The sequence below is a fragment of the Hippoglossus hippoglossus genome, chromosome 4, assembly GCF_009819705.1.
Source record: "Hippoglossus hippoglossus isolate fHipHip1 chromosome 4, fHipHip1.pri, whole genome shotgun sequence".
Lineage (NCBI taxonomy): Eukaryota > Metazoa > Chordata > Actinopteri > Pleuronectiformes > Pleuronectidae > Hippoglossus > Hippoglossus hippoglossus.
In genome coordinates, this window is record NC_047154.1 from 9,377,133 (window position 1) to 9,394,285 (window position 17,153).

At 43.3% G+C, this 17,153-nt stretch overlaps 1 protein-coding gene across 2 annotated transcripts in view; it reads right to left on the reverse strand.

Moving 5' to 3' along the window:
• The window catches only part of ncanb (neurocan b), a 150,974-nt gene extending 138,769 nt beyond the window's left edge, over positions 1-12,205 (reverse strand). For both annotated transcript variants that reach the window (XM_034582881.1, XM_034582880.1), the window contains exon 1: positions 11,882-12,205. The gene's annotated coding sequence lies outside the window, so the exon portion shown is untranslated. The remainder of the gene's footprint in view (positions 1-11,881) is intronic.
• Positions 12,206-17,153: the final 4,948 nt, after the last annotated feature.

Genomic DNA, 17,153 nt, shown 5'->3' on the forward strand with positions numbered 1-17,153 from the left:
TACCTGAGGAAGAAAAAAGAAAAGACAGCTCCAGACAGGCCACAGAATGAGGAAAGTCACAAAGGGCACTGAAGCATGTTGACTCCAAAAGACTAAGTGGGCTTTGTTATTTTCCACATTAAAAAGCTAATCAAAGCTGAGAGCCTGGCCGTGAACTCCGAGAACGAATCCGAAGCCTTGGTGCTCAAGCAGTGTGTCGTTGTTTATTTATTTATTTATTTACTCAGTTATTTGTACCAGAGCCCTTCAGTTACACTGTTGTTCCCACGCCACGTCTCCTCTCTCTGAAGGAGGAGGCGTCTGCAAAGCTAATTTAACTCATCAAACAATGTTTACTGAGAGAGGAAAAACAAACACCTGGCACTAATTCAATACCTCGCAGTGGCTGAGCGGAGGCACGAGACGGGGGGGCGGGCGGCGCCGGGAGGGAAATTTGTTAAGTAAATTATCAGCCGGAAGGTTTAATTGAAAGAAACGGAAGAGGGGAGGTGAGTGAGGAGCGGTGGGAAAGTAGCTGAGTGGAAGGTTGGCGTAGCACGCACAGGTTAAAGAATATTAAACATCGGTACACGGAGGGAGAGTTGCTGACTGAGGATGTTGGCACAGATTGTATTCAATTATAGTTTCACTCAAGGGTGACCCATCGAAAGAAAACAAAAATCTTCTCACCCCAAAGGTTTTTGTTGTTTTGTATAATAGATTAATAAATCTGGTAGTTTGAGTCCAGCAGGAGACCATAGTTGCATGTCATACCCTGTCGTTTCTCTATTGCCTCTGTACCGTTTATCCTTTCAGGGCTGTGGAGGCGGCTGGAGCATATCCCAGCTGACATCGAGCGAGAGACGGGGTTCACTCTGGACTGGCTGCCGGTGAATCACAGTGCCAGCATACAAAGACAAGCAACCATTCACTCTCACATTCACAACTCTCCTAACCCCAATCCTTCATGTCCTTGGACTGTGCGAGGAAGCCAGAAAAAACAACAACAAAATGTAAACTCCACAAAGAAAGGAACTGAAAAAAAAAACTACTTGCTGTGAGGCAACACAACTAACCACGGCACCGCCATGCAGACAAGTCCGCAAAAATACTCAAAAAGGAAAGAAATGACAGATTCTTAAATGTTTTCATTCTGAGGACTTCTGTGCAAGTCTCAACCCCACAGTTAATTACAACAAGAAAATCCCCAATCTGTGGATTACACTGTATATCTGCAAAGACTAACTACATCAAATCCATTGCACAGCTTTCAAATGTCACATTGTGCATCCAAACTGACATCCTGCTTCCTTACAATAAACACACAATGTATTCCACTATGATTACGGTTTGTCGGACCATGAATTTCCCTTCATTAGCCATGTTTGAAAAAACACAATACGCCCCAGCCATGCTAGTGGCTCTGTTGGCAGTGCTTGGTATTGGCTTTTAGGTTTTCCTGCCCAGGGACCGCAGATGCAAATAAGCTACATAGCGATCTCTGCCTCAACAGTTGTGTTGTGCATGGCCCCTATTAAATAACCGCATTTCACCGCAATCAATCCAAAAAACATTGAGATCCTTAAATCTAGTTGAAAGACTTAACCATCCAAACGGCGAAAAAATGGGAATATCTTAGTATTTCCCAACGTTCTAGGAGGCCCCATTTCTAATTCATGTCAGTGGAAAATCTAATTCTGTTTCACACGCTTGTATCTAATCACAGTGAACATTTAGTTGATTTATTAATGGCAGCAGCGAGTCTTGAGAACTCTACTTAGCATTTAGGCCAAATAAGATGTTGCAACAAAACCTTGGGAAATGGCAGCTAAAAAGGATTGAAATCTGAAAATCACGCCTGAAAGACGGATCATCCAACGATGAGATTTGCAAAGACAGTGATGTTTGTTTGGTTTCGGATTCGAAACCTTTGTAAAGTAGCAGATACAAATCTGAAATGTTGGACTTCCCATAAATGTGCAAAGATGTAAAAACTGCAGAAACATTTTTTCAACCTGTGTGACTGTACAGCATTGGAACAGGTTGCTAATGGATGGCAGTAACCTAAAGCATACACGATTTGTGGTTAATGGGCCACCAGATTCAGAACCACTATTCCTTTTTAAAGAAGTGAGTGATGAGCTGCACCAGCGGAGCTCACTTCCCTCGTGACGCCACCTTCTCTGACCTTCTGAAATCTACCGCTCTGCCAGAGAAAAGCAAACACCTCATTTATCTGGTGGCCGATGCAAAGAGCAGATGCCACAGGAGGCCCGGAAAGCCACTGGTCAGATCCGTCGCCGTGACAAGATTAGCTGCCTGAGGTTCGGGCAGGGAAAAAAGCATTAGCCACTTGGCCATATACCGCTGCTCGATGGCTCACGGGTGGGCAGTTTAAACAAAGCTCAGCCCCGAAATAAAACCAGCCAGGTCAGGGGACACATAACACTGAGTGATCAAGAGCAAGATCCATCTGAAAGAGAAAGAAAAAACACACCACTTCCTACAGCCATTTATAAATGGCACTTCCATTCAAATAGCAATCTTGAGAATTTGTTTATAATGCTAATTTCATCCTTTTAATCCTGAACAGCTTCATCCGTGGCAGCAGCAGCAGCAACAGTAGTGTGGTTGCAGGGGAACAGTAGCCAATCAAAGCCGTTAGTGATAGATAAGAAATGTTGCTGTGATTGCTGCGGTGTGGGCGGATGCGCTGGCGTCTGTCTGTTGCTGTCCTGTCTCAGATCCTGATTAACGACGAACAGCGCAATCAAGAAGCATGATTGTGGATTTGGCCCAAAAATGCGAGAGGTCAAATGTGACGTTGATGAGTTGCATTCAGAGACGCATGGAAGGAGGAACCAGGCGAAGAGAGCGTGATGTCTGTAGCACCACAACACCCCACACAAGTACATCCTCCTGCACACACAGTTCAGTAACGAGAATCTTCAGGATTGATTCAGTGTGATTCTCCACTGGCCTCTTTAAATCCACTCCAAATTGCTCTCCTGCTACCTCAGCACTGAGCGTATGAGTGCGTGCAAACTCAATGCATCTGTAGCTTGTATGGTGGCGAAGTGAAGGTGGTTGGACCGGGGGAAAATGTTTTCCTAATAAATCACAGGGGAACTTTTAAAATCTGTGTGCGTTGCGTCGGGGAGTATTTCTTTCTCCTCTCCCTCCGAGAACACCTGAAGCCCACACAGCTTGACTGCTAATGGCTCAGCAGTAAATCACATCACGCACTGGAGAGCTGACTCGCTATTTGGACCGTTCTCGGCCTGCGCATCTTGGGCTGCCACAGCCAAGACAAACACAAGATACACACAGACCAACACAAACACACTGAGGTGAGTGCTAAAACATCCACTCCACAGCTTCAGACAGCTTTGACCCTTTTGGAAAAGCTCAGGGAGGCAGCTAATGGCCGCCCGAACATTCTTTCTCCACTGCTGAGCCAAGGGGTTTGACGTGAAGAGGAGAAGAGGGACGAAGAGATGGGATAACCTCAGCTCTGGAGTGTCTCCCTCTGATCCCCCCTCTGTCAAAACAATGAAGGTCACACTAAGATGAGGCCCAATTAGGCCTCGTCCTCAAACGCCTGAGGTGCCTGCTGCCCTGACTGCTTTCGGAAATCCTTCTGCTTTTCTGTGTTTGGAGTTTGTGTTTTTTTTTCCTTTTTCTTGGGAGCATGTGCACGACAAAATCAGCAAGCAAGTGGGCAGTCATGCATTATGAGAACACACGTCCCCACTTAGATTAATGCAAAGAAAAGGACATCAGCGACGAGAGTCATTTTACTACAATTATGCCTTCAACAAACACGCTGCTCTGTTTTCTCTACCGCTCTCTGCTAGGCCCACGAGCACTAATGTGACGGCTGGACGGCGCAAGTAAACAGAGATAAGAAGAGTCGGAGTAAAACAATTATTTATTCACGAATGCACAGACACATTCACAGTAAAGCACAGTCCTCAGTGCAGCTGGAGTAACCCCTACACAGTGACAGACAGTGGTCAGTGATCAACAGCTCAGCCACCAGTCCGGGGCAGAGATAGATCCATCACCGACAGCAGTCCCCAATCAATCTGAGCACAGAGCTGGACTCCTGGGAACAGCAACACTCTTGGACAAACCGCTCTATCACACATGCGCACGCCGAGAAGCACATACATGCCAAGTCACAGGCTTGCTCAGTCAGTGGAGGTGCCCTAGCAACAGTCCTGGGAGCAGTTGCCAAATTTATCAAAGAGTAAACCGGAGGGCTCCAGCCCTTCTGCACAAAGGGCAATTATCAGGACAGACGGACAATCTCTTTAATTACAGCTGAGGGGCGAAAACAGGAGGTTGACAGAGAAAGGACACAGGGGGACGTACAGTATTTCATCGTGGTTGATCGTGAACACTGCAGTCCTGTTCCAAATCTTCCTGTTGGTTGTGCCTGATTCCTTGGCCTGTGTTATTTCTGGGCTGCAGTGTGTGTGGTTAGTTGTTTTTTTTACAGCAGAAAATGGCCACTCCCGGCCAAAATATGGGTGATGATGGCGTAGAAATTGCCGTCACATTTCAGTTATGCCTCTCATAAAAACCCTGGAATACAGGCACGATGTAAATTGTCCTGCTGCCGCACTGCCCTTGTAATGGAGCTCCACCTCTCCACTCATGTCAGCTTTCTTGAGAACAGATGAAGAATGTCCACTTCAGGTGACATTGTGATCCTTTATGATGTCACAGAGCAAAATTCTTCTGTCCTAATCAAAGACAGAATAAATATATAACATATCACTGTAGCTGCGTCTGAATTCAGTGGCTGCATCCTTCGGAGGAGAAGGAGGTAGTCTTCGTGGGCTGGGTTGACCGTGAAGGCCAAATCATAATGAGACAGTCGAGCAACAGAGCGGAAGTAAGAAACAATGAGAAAGTTCTAACGGGCTTTGGTGTTTTTTTAATGTGTGTGCCATTAGCTGTTCAGTTCAAATTGAAGCATGATACTTAAGCACAGGACCTGGGATAGGTTGGGGCGAAAAGAATCCACCAGCTGGAACCTTCATTTCTTGGAAATAAAAGGAGGTTACCCCGCTGTGGTGCAATCCTTCAAAAGCAGCCTCTGAAGGATGCCGCCCCTGGATTGAGACACAGCTCTGACTGTTGGTTGGTTGCTTTGTTCTGATATAGAATATTTTGACGTCTGTACCATTTAGATTTTCTCGAAAGAGATTCAGAAATCCTTGACTGATACTGCACTTCCTCGAGTTATACACCTGCATAGGCGGTGTTGAGAAAATCAAAGGACAGAGAGAGAGAGATTTCTCAATTTAGTAGTTGAAAGGGTCAAGGGAAAACAAGGGATGTTTGAGCAAGAACTCTCTCATATAAATGATTCTTTGCCCGACTAATATTTGTTTGACTGCAGCAACATCTCCCCATTTTTCTGCATTTCCCATGCTCTATTTTCATCTACATTAATTCTGCAGTATGACAGTTATTTACAAACACTGAACTGTTAACCACCCTAAGAGTTGATTTTTGAATTTAGCAGAACGGAAATTAAAAGCTACTCAAACCACCACAGAGGGATTTGTGTGCAGAGCTTCAGCAGCAGGAAGCCACAAAAGGCTAATTGTTTAACAGCCTAGTGCATAACAAAATCTGCAACCAAAGAAAGTAACCTCTGTATTCTGTTGTACTTTTGACCACCAAGGTTAATGATTTGTTTTTCACCTGATTTGGAAAAGTTTTCCTTTGAACAATTTAAGAAACGCTAAATGCACTCCCTCCCCAAAATGTTGGTTAAATCCCACATTAAACAAAGGCCTGAAACAAAACTTTCAAGCTATGACCTGCTCACACAAACACATCTGCTAGCCCCCCCACCCCTCATCCACCAACCTGAGACAGCACTGGCAGGACTGTGATGCTTAGAAATTCCACATTTAATCAATTTGATAGTGTCTCCACTTTTTATTCTACATCCTGAGGTGCTGCAGGGGAGCTGAGGTGAAATCAAGGAATCAAATTCTAATAGGATAAGATACTATAATTTTACTTCTGCTCATTGTAAAGAGCCTGAGGGTGTGATATTAGACACACTGAGCAATTATAGCAATGATAAGTTGGATGGATTGTTAGATATCACTCTGTCACTCTTCTGTTTCTCTCTCTGTCTGTCTGTGTCTTTATCCATCTCTCATTTGTCTGAATCTTTGCTGACAGCCTTTTGAATGGCTGCCGGTGAATGCCATACTTTGTTGCTCTTAGACAAGTTAATGACTCTATTGATGGTGATGACGTTCAGTCGATCCATCACTTTGGTCAAGACACAAACAAAAGCATTTGTGAGATTCTGTGCTACAGCCATGTGAAATTTTGTACGAAGTTCCATAGAGACGAGTGGAGGAAGCCTAACTGTGAGGACACCTTCGCTTAACTCAAACACCAAGAGTTGGGCCTTTTTTATTTTTTACTAGTAAGTATTGGATTGATAATGCGAGCTTCAATTGGGTTTTTGCACTCATAACAAATTATCTACAACAAAGATTACCACAGAATTCAATTTCACAGTGCACAGACCCTCACGACTGAAATCTGTGGTTTTGTGTAAGATGTCTTGACAACTGTTGTATGGATTGTAATGAAAGTTGAAACACACATTATTGTTCCCCTCAGGATTGATACAAGTAACTTTGGGGACCCCTTGACTTTCACCACCAGCAGGTCAACATTACATTATGTCCACAACTTTGTGACCAAACACAAGCAAAATAACATTTGCATTAGCCTCAGCTGTACTTTGTGTTTAGCGCCAAGTATGCTAAGCTAAACTAAGTTGGTAAATGAGCACAAGTTAGCAGTGTCATTGTGTTTGATTGTCTCTGTCTGTAGGTATGCGTCTGTCTTACTTTGTATAAAGCTGCATGATTAAAAAAAACTGAGTGATGCGGGAAAATATCAAAAGGGAAGTATTTCCATATTAGCATAACAAAAAAAGCATTAAAAAAAAATATGAATTATAGTTCAGCGCCCACAGGGAGCCAGACAGGAGGATTAGAGGAACCTGTTTTTTCTGGTTGGTGTATGGAATAAAAAGCAGAGCTGGGTTTTTTTCTCAAAACGACAAAATACACTAACAACAAACCTTTTGACGCTGAAATATTTTACAGAAACTATAGACTAAGGCACTGTGCACATAATGACAGTCAAATACTGTCACGCACAAGCCAACAAAGCTAACGAGGAGGATAAAAGTCAGGAAGTCAGCAAGCATGGATCAGCCCAACTTTGGCGCAAAGGATCTGAATAAAATTAATTATACTACTTTCCTCTTCTCTCCCATGAATCCCTTTGAGTTGTCTGAGCAACCCCAGAGATGCATCTCTGATTAGCAAGGACAGCTTTATAAGCATCACACTGGTGACCGGCTTCATAAATTTCCCCGCTGTGTGGACCACAGACAGGGTGAGGTAGAGGAAGACAGACAGAAATCTGTCTCTCTAACGATGGTTTATGTTTCCCTTCTTCCACCCACTTGTGTCTCGCTTTTCTCGAGCTATATTCACAACCTTCCTGACTGGAAATACACAATCAGATCCGGGGGGCTCCTCTACCTTTACAAATTAAAATCCAACACTTGCACACAAGGGACAAAATTCACTTCTCCTTTGGGAATGGCAGCACACAAGAGTGGAACACAATGGCCATCTGTAGGCCTCTTGAGTCTCTGTTTACCAGCTCATCAGAGTCTGACACATGCATCCTGTACAGCGCTGATGCCAACATTACTTAGTATCCTTCAGTGATGCACCTCGTAGTCATTCACTTTGTCTGGCGAAGATGGGACTGTCGAGTTTTTGTTAACCAGGAAAGAAAAACGACGAGGTAGACAAAACAGACGACGCTTCAGGAGCTGTCCGGTGCTGAAACCACATAAAGAGCCCACAGGGAGCTTTTCTTTTCCTGAGGATTAACTCACACAGGACAACACTGGCATAATAGCAAAATAAACAGCTATCTAGTATTTGCTTTCCCCTCCGGGGTGTTTTAGCGAGTGAGTAATAAAGCCACAATCTCATTCACATGTACTGACACGCTACCTGACTTCAACAAAGGAGGCATCGCACTCAACTGGTGCTGAGACAAAGAAAAGGCCAGGAGAGGAGAGGTAGCCGTGAGGAAATTCACCCTCCGACACCCCCTCCTACAATCACTGGAAGACACTTGACTGTGCCCCTGTCATTAATTCAGCTGACAAAAACTGTTACCAGATGTCATTAATTATTTATAGTATTTAATAGGGAAAATGCTTTCTTTGAATAATACATTTGGTGGGAGAGGGGTGCAGCGCAGGGTTGGAGGACGAAGGGGACTGGGTGAAGAGGAGGGGGACGGGGGTCTTTGATGAATATTCATGAGCTGCGTCTGGAGGGATTGTGTGTAAACTACCTTTTTTTCTGGCTCTGTACCTCTAGGCTTTGTTTGCTCTGCCACTGACCACGTTGGCCCAACCGTGCTGCTCATTTGCTTGGCTCTCTGTTGCGGTGGCGAGCTCAATAGCGGCCAATGCCAAACTATTATATTACTAGCCGAGGCGAAGCTAACAACGGCCCACTTAGGCTCGACTCCATCTGCTCCGTGGTGTCAAGTTGGGGGATTGAAAGGATGCAGGGCTGTCAATCAAGTGGATTGACGTCCGCCAGCGAGCAGAGGTACAGCCTTCATTAAGCCGATGAAACGACCCTGCGACGGAGGGAATGGAGGTGCCAAATGGATCACAGCCTAAATTATGATTTATGGTCATATGGGCGAGCATAGGTGCTCCACTGCCACACACAAAGTGACGTTAATCTGACAAGAGAAGGCACACTGTCCTCCATCATTTACACAAACAGAATTGAATATGTGTATAGGCTGCTGTGAGGCTTTCCACTGCTTAATTGGATCAGGGTTTCTAAGTCTGTAAATTAGTCTCTCTCTGCAGGAGACCGACAGCATCCCTCCCACCCCTTCTCACACCACTGCCAAACACCATATAGCCACGTGCAAAACATATGCAGTCAGCCAATAGCTTTCAACCTTCAGCAATAACATAAAAACATAATATTGAATTTTTTTTTTTCTACTGTAAAATTATCAGCCAACTTTTCTTCCAACTATAGCTGGAGGCCTTCAACAGTCAAACAGCCAAACTTAAGCTCAGAGATCCTCTGTGCAGTCGCTTTGCTGATCTGCCTCGTTTCATCCAGTGCCAAGGGCTGCTTTGTTTGTTTTAAGCATGGCAGAAGGGTTCAATGTAGGAATATTAATGTTCGACATTTGCAAAATCTCTGTAAAAAAATTCCCCATTCACTTGCTTGGACACTACTCAAGTGCAAAATTGAATTCTCGCCCATTCACATCCTCGGCTACAAGTGTCTGCGCTAAGCTGAGCGCAGCCAGGCAGAAAAGACACATTATTGAAATATGTGACAAGACATCCTCATGCAAAGAGCAGATAATGCTGTGAAAATTCTCCCAGTCTGTTAGCACCTTCACACCCTCTCTCTCTCTCTCTCGCCCCTCTGCTTTCTTTCATTTTCTCCAATACTCCTGAGGTGTGATGACAACATTTTTGAGCTGCGTTTTGCTCCTGACCACAATTGGAGTGGAGCCACTAAGACGTGATAGACCTCTCTCTAAAGGAATATTGTTCATCTACTGTAATGCCTCATCAGACAGAAAATGGGAAAAAACGTGGGCAGTGAACTGGCAATGCCAGAGAAGGAAACACTTCTTCTGAGAACAATGCCGTTAACAGTGGAGCCAGTGATCCGGTGCAAGAGGGAAGGAGTCCAAACAGAGCGAGGCGACAAGAGGAGGACCGGGAGACAAAAACAGACACCTGATACAATATGCAAGACAGCGCAAGAGGCGGAAAGAAGAAGTGAAAGGCAGCAGAAGGACTAAAAGAGCAGTTTAATGTGGAGCCAGGTCCTATTAGTGCAGCTGGAGCTGAGGATGACGATACTTCACCGACACAGTTCAGGAGCGGGCAGCACAAGCAGCCAACAGACACACACAGGAGCCAACATGTATCATGTACAAAATGGCAAGCACACAGCTGCTCACCCAATGAGAAGTGAACATTTGATCTTAGGTCAGGCAGAGAATGAATATTAAGCTGGGAGACTCTTCTACATCAGCTGGGAAACAGTAGCTCCATCCATGCATTAATCAGCCAGCCTGTCTGCAAGTACCAACTATGACCCAGGACAGAAAGAATCAGTTTGCCAGTGTTAAGGCCAAATACAGAAGCACACATGTGTGACGACGGGCATTAGGGATGGACACAATATCAATGAAAAGAAGTGCAGAGTCAATGCTGCCAGGGACTGCTTGTGGACACTGAAGGTAAACTGTCTGAGTGACTGTGTGTTGTGCCTTTGTGTGTGCAAACAAGAGAGACACGCTGAAAATAACGACAGACTAAGAGGCTAACAGAGCCAGAGCAGGAGAGAGAGAGAGACAAGTAACCGTTTCACAAACTGCTTGGTTGAATCTCTGCTTAATTTCCCAAGGGGTCATGAGCAACTCTGCTCCCACTCCCGCTGCCATTCTCCACCTGACACACAGCCATACACCCACAATGAAGACAAAATAAGCCCAATTTTGTTTTACTTTCATTTTCTTCCACTGCCAACAACATCCTGCACTGAAAGGTATATAGCAGCCATGTTGCAGTAAATGACTGTGGCAGCCCGCCACAGTGCACGGACCTGCTTCACTTTTGATCAGCTTGTAGACTTGAGGTGCTGCCTTGTAACAGCAAAGTTCACCCTCCACCAGAAACAATAGCGTGTGTGAGTGCCATCCACAGATAATGTCTCGGGTCTCCCCGCTTTGGTTTGCTGACAGCGCTGACAGCCGGGGGCGCCGCTGCCTATTGGCTTTCACCAAACTCCCTCTCTCCCTATATCTGCCTCACCTGCAGCCTTACAGGGGCAAGAGCAGTGGCCAGAGGTGGACAGACCGGATACACTGTTAACCTGTGCAGTATATATACATTTAAATACCTCAAATACGGTTAGATACCGCAATGTACAATCATCCTGTGCCACTGCACTTTCCTTATAACATTTCATACAAACCATGCAAAGTGAATATAATGTACATACTCAAACTTTTATTTAATTTTTTTTTTTATTCTATTGCCTTTTATATTTTTTATTCGCTTGTCTACCTCATTCTGACGTGCCTGCTGCTGTAACAACTGAATTTTCCCCATTGTGTGGATCAATAAAGTTTCATCTTATCTTGAATGGCATTATGAGAATAATGCATGATGCAAAATGCAATTTACAGTAACTTACTGTATTTCTTTAAATAAGGTTGACATGAAGACATTTGTGGTAGTGCTACTGTAAATAGCTTCTCATGGATAAAACAAAGGAGGAAATATTCTGTGCTACATGTATTACAGCAGAGATGGACTATACGGCAGAAAAATGATAAAAAATCACCACAGTATGGTAAAACCGGTCAAGATTTCTAAAATAAAAATAACCTCATTTCCAGGTTGTAGCGTGGACTTAGTGACAAGGATCGAAAAAGAAAATATGACAATTTTAAAAAGTATTTTATAAAACTGAAATAAATATCTGACACATTAAAATCTGCCACATAAGCATTAATCAGATCAGTCTAAAGGCTTTTAATCAATGAATAATGTTCAAATCAAAGCCACATATCTCTTTCATTAGAACAATGCTGACATCCTCATCCCCAAATTATCACTGACCGTAGCCAACAAAATCTGTCAAACACCTTTTTCCACGTGTTTGGGGGTAAAAATAACAACTATTTGACTTTAAAAAGGCTTTTCCCGCAGAGGAATGCCAAAAGAAAACACGTGCAAACAACTCGCCTTCACCTTTCGGACTGAGTGAGGTCCGGTTCACAGGAATGTGGAGCGATGCTGCAGCCTGAGCCAGGAGCGGTGCAGGTGGTGTACAGCGCCGCAGACGGGGGAACCGAAAACCATCCAACCACGCGTAAAAAGCAGCTCCGCGAGTGTGCGTGAAGAAAAACGCAGCGGAGAGGGGGCAGGCCGACGTGTGAAGGACTGGGTCGTGTTCAGAGACAGTGGGTCTCTCTCTGTCTCTCTGTCTCGGAGCCGAGGCTGCAGCCGCGATGAAGTGGAGGAGAGGCCGCCGGAGTGGTGCTCACCTCTCCAGCAGCTGAGCGCTACTGAACAAAAGAGCGCTCTGCAGGCTCTCGATTCAAATAGCAGGAGAGGGAGAGAGAGAGAGAGAGAGAGAGAGAGAGAGAGAGAGAGAGAGAGAGAGAGAGAGAGAGAGAGAGAGAGAGGGGGATGGCGGAGGAGGAGGGGGGTTATGTGCGTGCGTGTGCGTGCGCGTTTCGTGAGTTGAGAGGGCTGCATCTGGTCATGGTTGTGACGCAAAGATGAGAGAAGTTCATGCGTCTGGCACAATCTCACGCCAAAAGTATTTGTTTCTTTTTTTATTTAAAACTGCATTGAATGGAAGCTCCTGCTTGTGAGTGATACCCCACTGACGTGTTATTGTTTGTTCAGTGTGATAAATGAGCCATTAGTCAGTGAGGGAGGGATGCAGGGATGGAGGGAGGGTTTGGTTATAGACAGACATGATTTGGCATCTCTGTCCTATACTCCAGGCCCTATAATCCTGTCCCTGCCTTTGTCTGAGCGCTGTAATTAATAACCGCAGGGATGGAATTACCTTGTTTGGCAGCTCGGCACTGACCTCGACCTGCAGATCTACATGCAATGGGGATGGCTTAGGCTATCAAATTAGATTAGCACATATTTCCTGGGATTTAGCCGACATGGCTTTAAGCAGAAAACGGTGATTCAACACGTTTCACCTGACTGAGGGAATTTGACCACAACAGCAATAAGGCGCACATGCCTCCTAGGTATTTCTTAGACTTTATAGCGTGATGGCAGAACATAAAGATCATTGTTATGGTCCTTGTTAAAAGCACAGTTGGATTGCGATGCCTGCAGTCATTTAAAAGTGGTGTTGCTATAACGTTCATAGACAGTGTGAGCGACCCACCGCTTTGTTACATAGAAAGAATAACGATCCCCCATGAGACGTTCATGCTGCATGCAGGAAGATTAACGCTTTCTTCAGCAGAGTTGTACAGCTCGGGTCACTTGCATTAATTATTTTGTTGGTTTAACAAAAAAATGAATCTATAGGCAGAAATCTTTTTTTCTCCAAATGCCAGCAGTATCGTTTTATAACATAAGAGAGGATGTTTTAATGAAGAAAACACAATAGAAGAAAAGTTTGGAGCCTCTGAAGACCAGCGGAGCTGTCCGTGGTGCTGAAACAGTGAAGCTATAGAGCGTTCACATAAACACACTGATAAAAGAAAAATGTTTACCAACTTTTTAAAAAATGGCAAAAAAATAACAAATTCGTTTTTTCAAATTAAAGTCCACACTTGTGTTGATATAACTTGCTAATTTTAATTGAACAAACTTAATTCATTTTCATGTTACCAATTGATTTATTTATGTTGGTTCATTAATTGTTTCCAGCGCATGGAAGACTGAAGATTCTAATCTACAATGAATAAATCAAGCCACTGTTGAAAGTTGCACAGTGAAGCGTAAGTCTACATCTTTGCTTAAAAAGTTTTTTATTTGTTTGTCTCACCCACCACAATTAGGAAATAATACCATTTTCCATTAAGGACACTTTGAAAATCATATATTATGAGTAAACATAAGACAAACACAATCGTTAAAGATTCGCCTCTGTTGTCTTTGACTGTGTTTGTTTGTTTATTAGTTAGCATGATTACACAAAAACTATTTCCATTAAATTCAGATTAGGGGTGACCCAAACAAGATAAAAAATTAGTTGCATACCAGAACAAAACTATATTGTTCATATAGAAATGCACTTTATACAAAGAACTTTGTCATCTCTAGAACCAACTGGAAACATTGAATATTCCTTTACTCAAATAAGTTTTTTGATGGATAGACACACACAACTTTTTCTCTTTAAGAAGACCAGCCTGTGCATTATATACTGTACCTTAATGCAGTGGTTTTCAAACCTTTTCTGCCTAAGGCACACCGAAGTCACACAGTAGTAATTGCCACCATCTGACAGCTCAACTGCGCCAAAGGCGAAAATTAGGGTTGCAATGTTTTATTTTTTATGATTTTTTATGGAAAAGAATTTACCTATGTATTGATTATTGAATTAAAAAGTTATTCATAACGATTTGTAGCAGGGCTCTTGAATCATTGGCTGCACTTGTGCGCCTAACTTTTTCATTTAGATGCACCAGTACATCATTTTGGGGCACCCAAAGTTTTTCACTGCCCCTTTTGGCATCGCAGTAATATACCTATTATACCTTTTCTTGACAGTTTCCATATGCGTTGGGTTTGGGCTGGGTTTGATTCCATTTGATTTGTTCGAATATTGATTTAGTTAAGGGCATTTCAGTGTACAATAATTTTGCCTCGATAAGAAAGAAATCTCAGAGAACGAAAGATGTAAACTGCAAGTTCACCTAAAACTAAAAAGTCACTCATTATCTACTCACCGCTATGCCGATGGAGGGGCGGGTGAACTGTTAGAGTCCGCAAAACTCTTTTGGAGTTTCGGGGGTAAACAGCGTTGCAGCCAAATCCAATACAATTGAAGTAAATGGTGGATTGCATAGTGGTGAGTAGATGAGTGAATTTTCATTATTGGGTGAACTATCCCTCTAAGGTAGGCCCTTCATAATAATCAATGTTGTGTGTGTCCGCTCGTCACATTTTCAATGTGTTTGAATACATGTCTCATAAACTGTGGAGCGATCAAACAAACACAATCAACTTCAGGACTGTTCAGGTGCTAATAACTTGGGATGAGCGTCTGTGTTTATTGTTAAAATGTGAAGTGAGCACAGGTCAGCAGGAGTGTGGAGGGAGGACACTCAGAAAGAGACTCTGACGTGGTACAAACCAACCGCTGTTTCTGCTCTGATCCTGAAGCTGTGGCACTAATAATGTTACAGCGTTGGTCTGAAGTGGAAACTCTGTATTCACACTTTTTGTCGCCACTGTTGGACATTTCGCGCCTTGTTCACCTTCTCATCTCTGCTTCCTGTGTGTGAATGAGTGGGGGCGGGGCCAGCCAGGGGCCTGTGTGTGAGTGTAAACTCTGCAGAGGAGATGAGATGGGGAAGCGACATGACTCCATCAGATACAGAGACACACCAGATAAATGTTTGGCACAACGGTGCGACAAAGGAAACGTTTTTAGTCGCAATTCACAGATTTAAATGGTCCCACTCTGGAGCCCTGTAGTAGTATAGTAGTATTGAAATGATAATATTGTAAACCTCTCTCACAATCTCACGGCACACCTTGACATACGTCGCAGCACAGCATTTGGCAACCACTGCCTTAACGTATCAAAAACCTGACACACAGCACAGAAACATATGCTTACTTTTGGTTAGAGTGTGGCGAGCAGGTTCCAACAAGTAATCGCTTAAGATTTTGGCGATATCTCTCTCATCATCGCATCATCATCAGGTCCAAAGTTAATCTTGACCTGGTCCATGGGGCTGTAAAACATTAACGAAAAAAAAACAGAGGCCAGCTTATCATAAGTATATAAGCATAAAATTAGAAGTTGAGTGAAATTTAATGCAGACTATTTCTTTGACGACATTCTTCGTTATAGTGTTTGAAACTGTCAGCATGTTCTGATACTATCCTGTCTTCTGGTTGGCTGTTCTAGAAATGAAGGACTAAAGCCTGTTTCAACACAGGTATCAGTCCCAGCCAGGGCCGCCGCTCTAGGCGAAAAATAATAATACCGCCCCTCTATTTGCAACGTACCATACCAGCAACAACACACAAACGCTAATATGCCATAAGGTGCTAGTGCACTAGATCACTAGTGGAATCTGGTGCAACACTAGTGTGCTTAATATGCGGGCATTTTGCAGATCCATATCATGAGTCATGGCGGCATATTTTCAAATAATCCAATTTCAGCTCCTCAAACTAAATAATACCAGTGCAAATCTCTCCTATACAAAAGTTTCATGTGTGCGTCAAACACCTTGCCAAAGTGTCACTTTAGGCAATTGACTAGATCGCCTATATGGACACGCCGGAATGGGTCCAGGCCCAAATAACCATCTAAACCAAGACTTAAGCATTTGTATTATTCAGGTGCCAGTCCGCTGATTGAATTAAAAAAAGAGCAGTATTTTAAAGTATATAATGATAATAATTGCAAATAAAAGGGGTTTTAAACTAGTGTAGTGTATTCTCACTGTATTCTCTTTCTCTGGCCATAGTCAGAACTTGTAATGCTGCATTTTGTTCAGTCTGCAGTTTATTCAAAGCTTAGTTGGAAAAGAGACCATTAGTTGAGCTTCATACAGTTAAAAACAGTGCTTGAGACTTTCCTTGGCATTAAAGAATAGTTACACACTCTACAGAGGCTTTTGCACCAAATGGACTCCAACACCACAAACCCTGAGTCTTGTCCTCATCAGAAGGATCCACACCTTTTGATAATGGTGATGGTTGACAATGAAGTTTACTCTCCACTTCTTTCTTGTGCTTTTCTTCTCCTCCACTTTCCAGAATGACCAAACTACAATCAAACTACAAACAAGTGACCAAACAAAAAAAAAGCTTATATTGATCCCTCGCCTTTATAGCTCTGGGTAAATGTGTTTATCTTCTGCAGCCACTACATTATACTTAGATTAAATACATTTTTAATGTGGTAGCTGGAGCTAAAAACAATGCGCTCCTTGGAAGCATCCTCTGGCTAAGGCTTATTACATTTTGTTAATATCTTAATTAGGCAAAGCATGAGAGAAATTAATCCCTGGAGAACTGGCTTATTAAAACACTGTCCAGCCACCCCTGAAACCCAGCGGAATAATTAGGCAGGGAAGAGAAATGTGTTTGTCCCTGGGAGGATTTTAGAATAAAGTTTACTCCTGCTTCCTCATCTGAGACAGGGGCTGTTTGTACAAAGACTCAGCTCTGAAGGCATAACAATCATAAAGCCCAAAGTGGCATTAAAGATACCATATTTTACACTTCTTCTGTAATTAATTTGAAGTTCTGATATAGATACAGCTTTATATTTGTAATTTCAATGTAGTTTTAT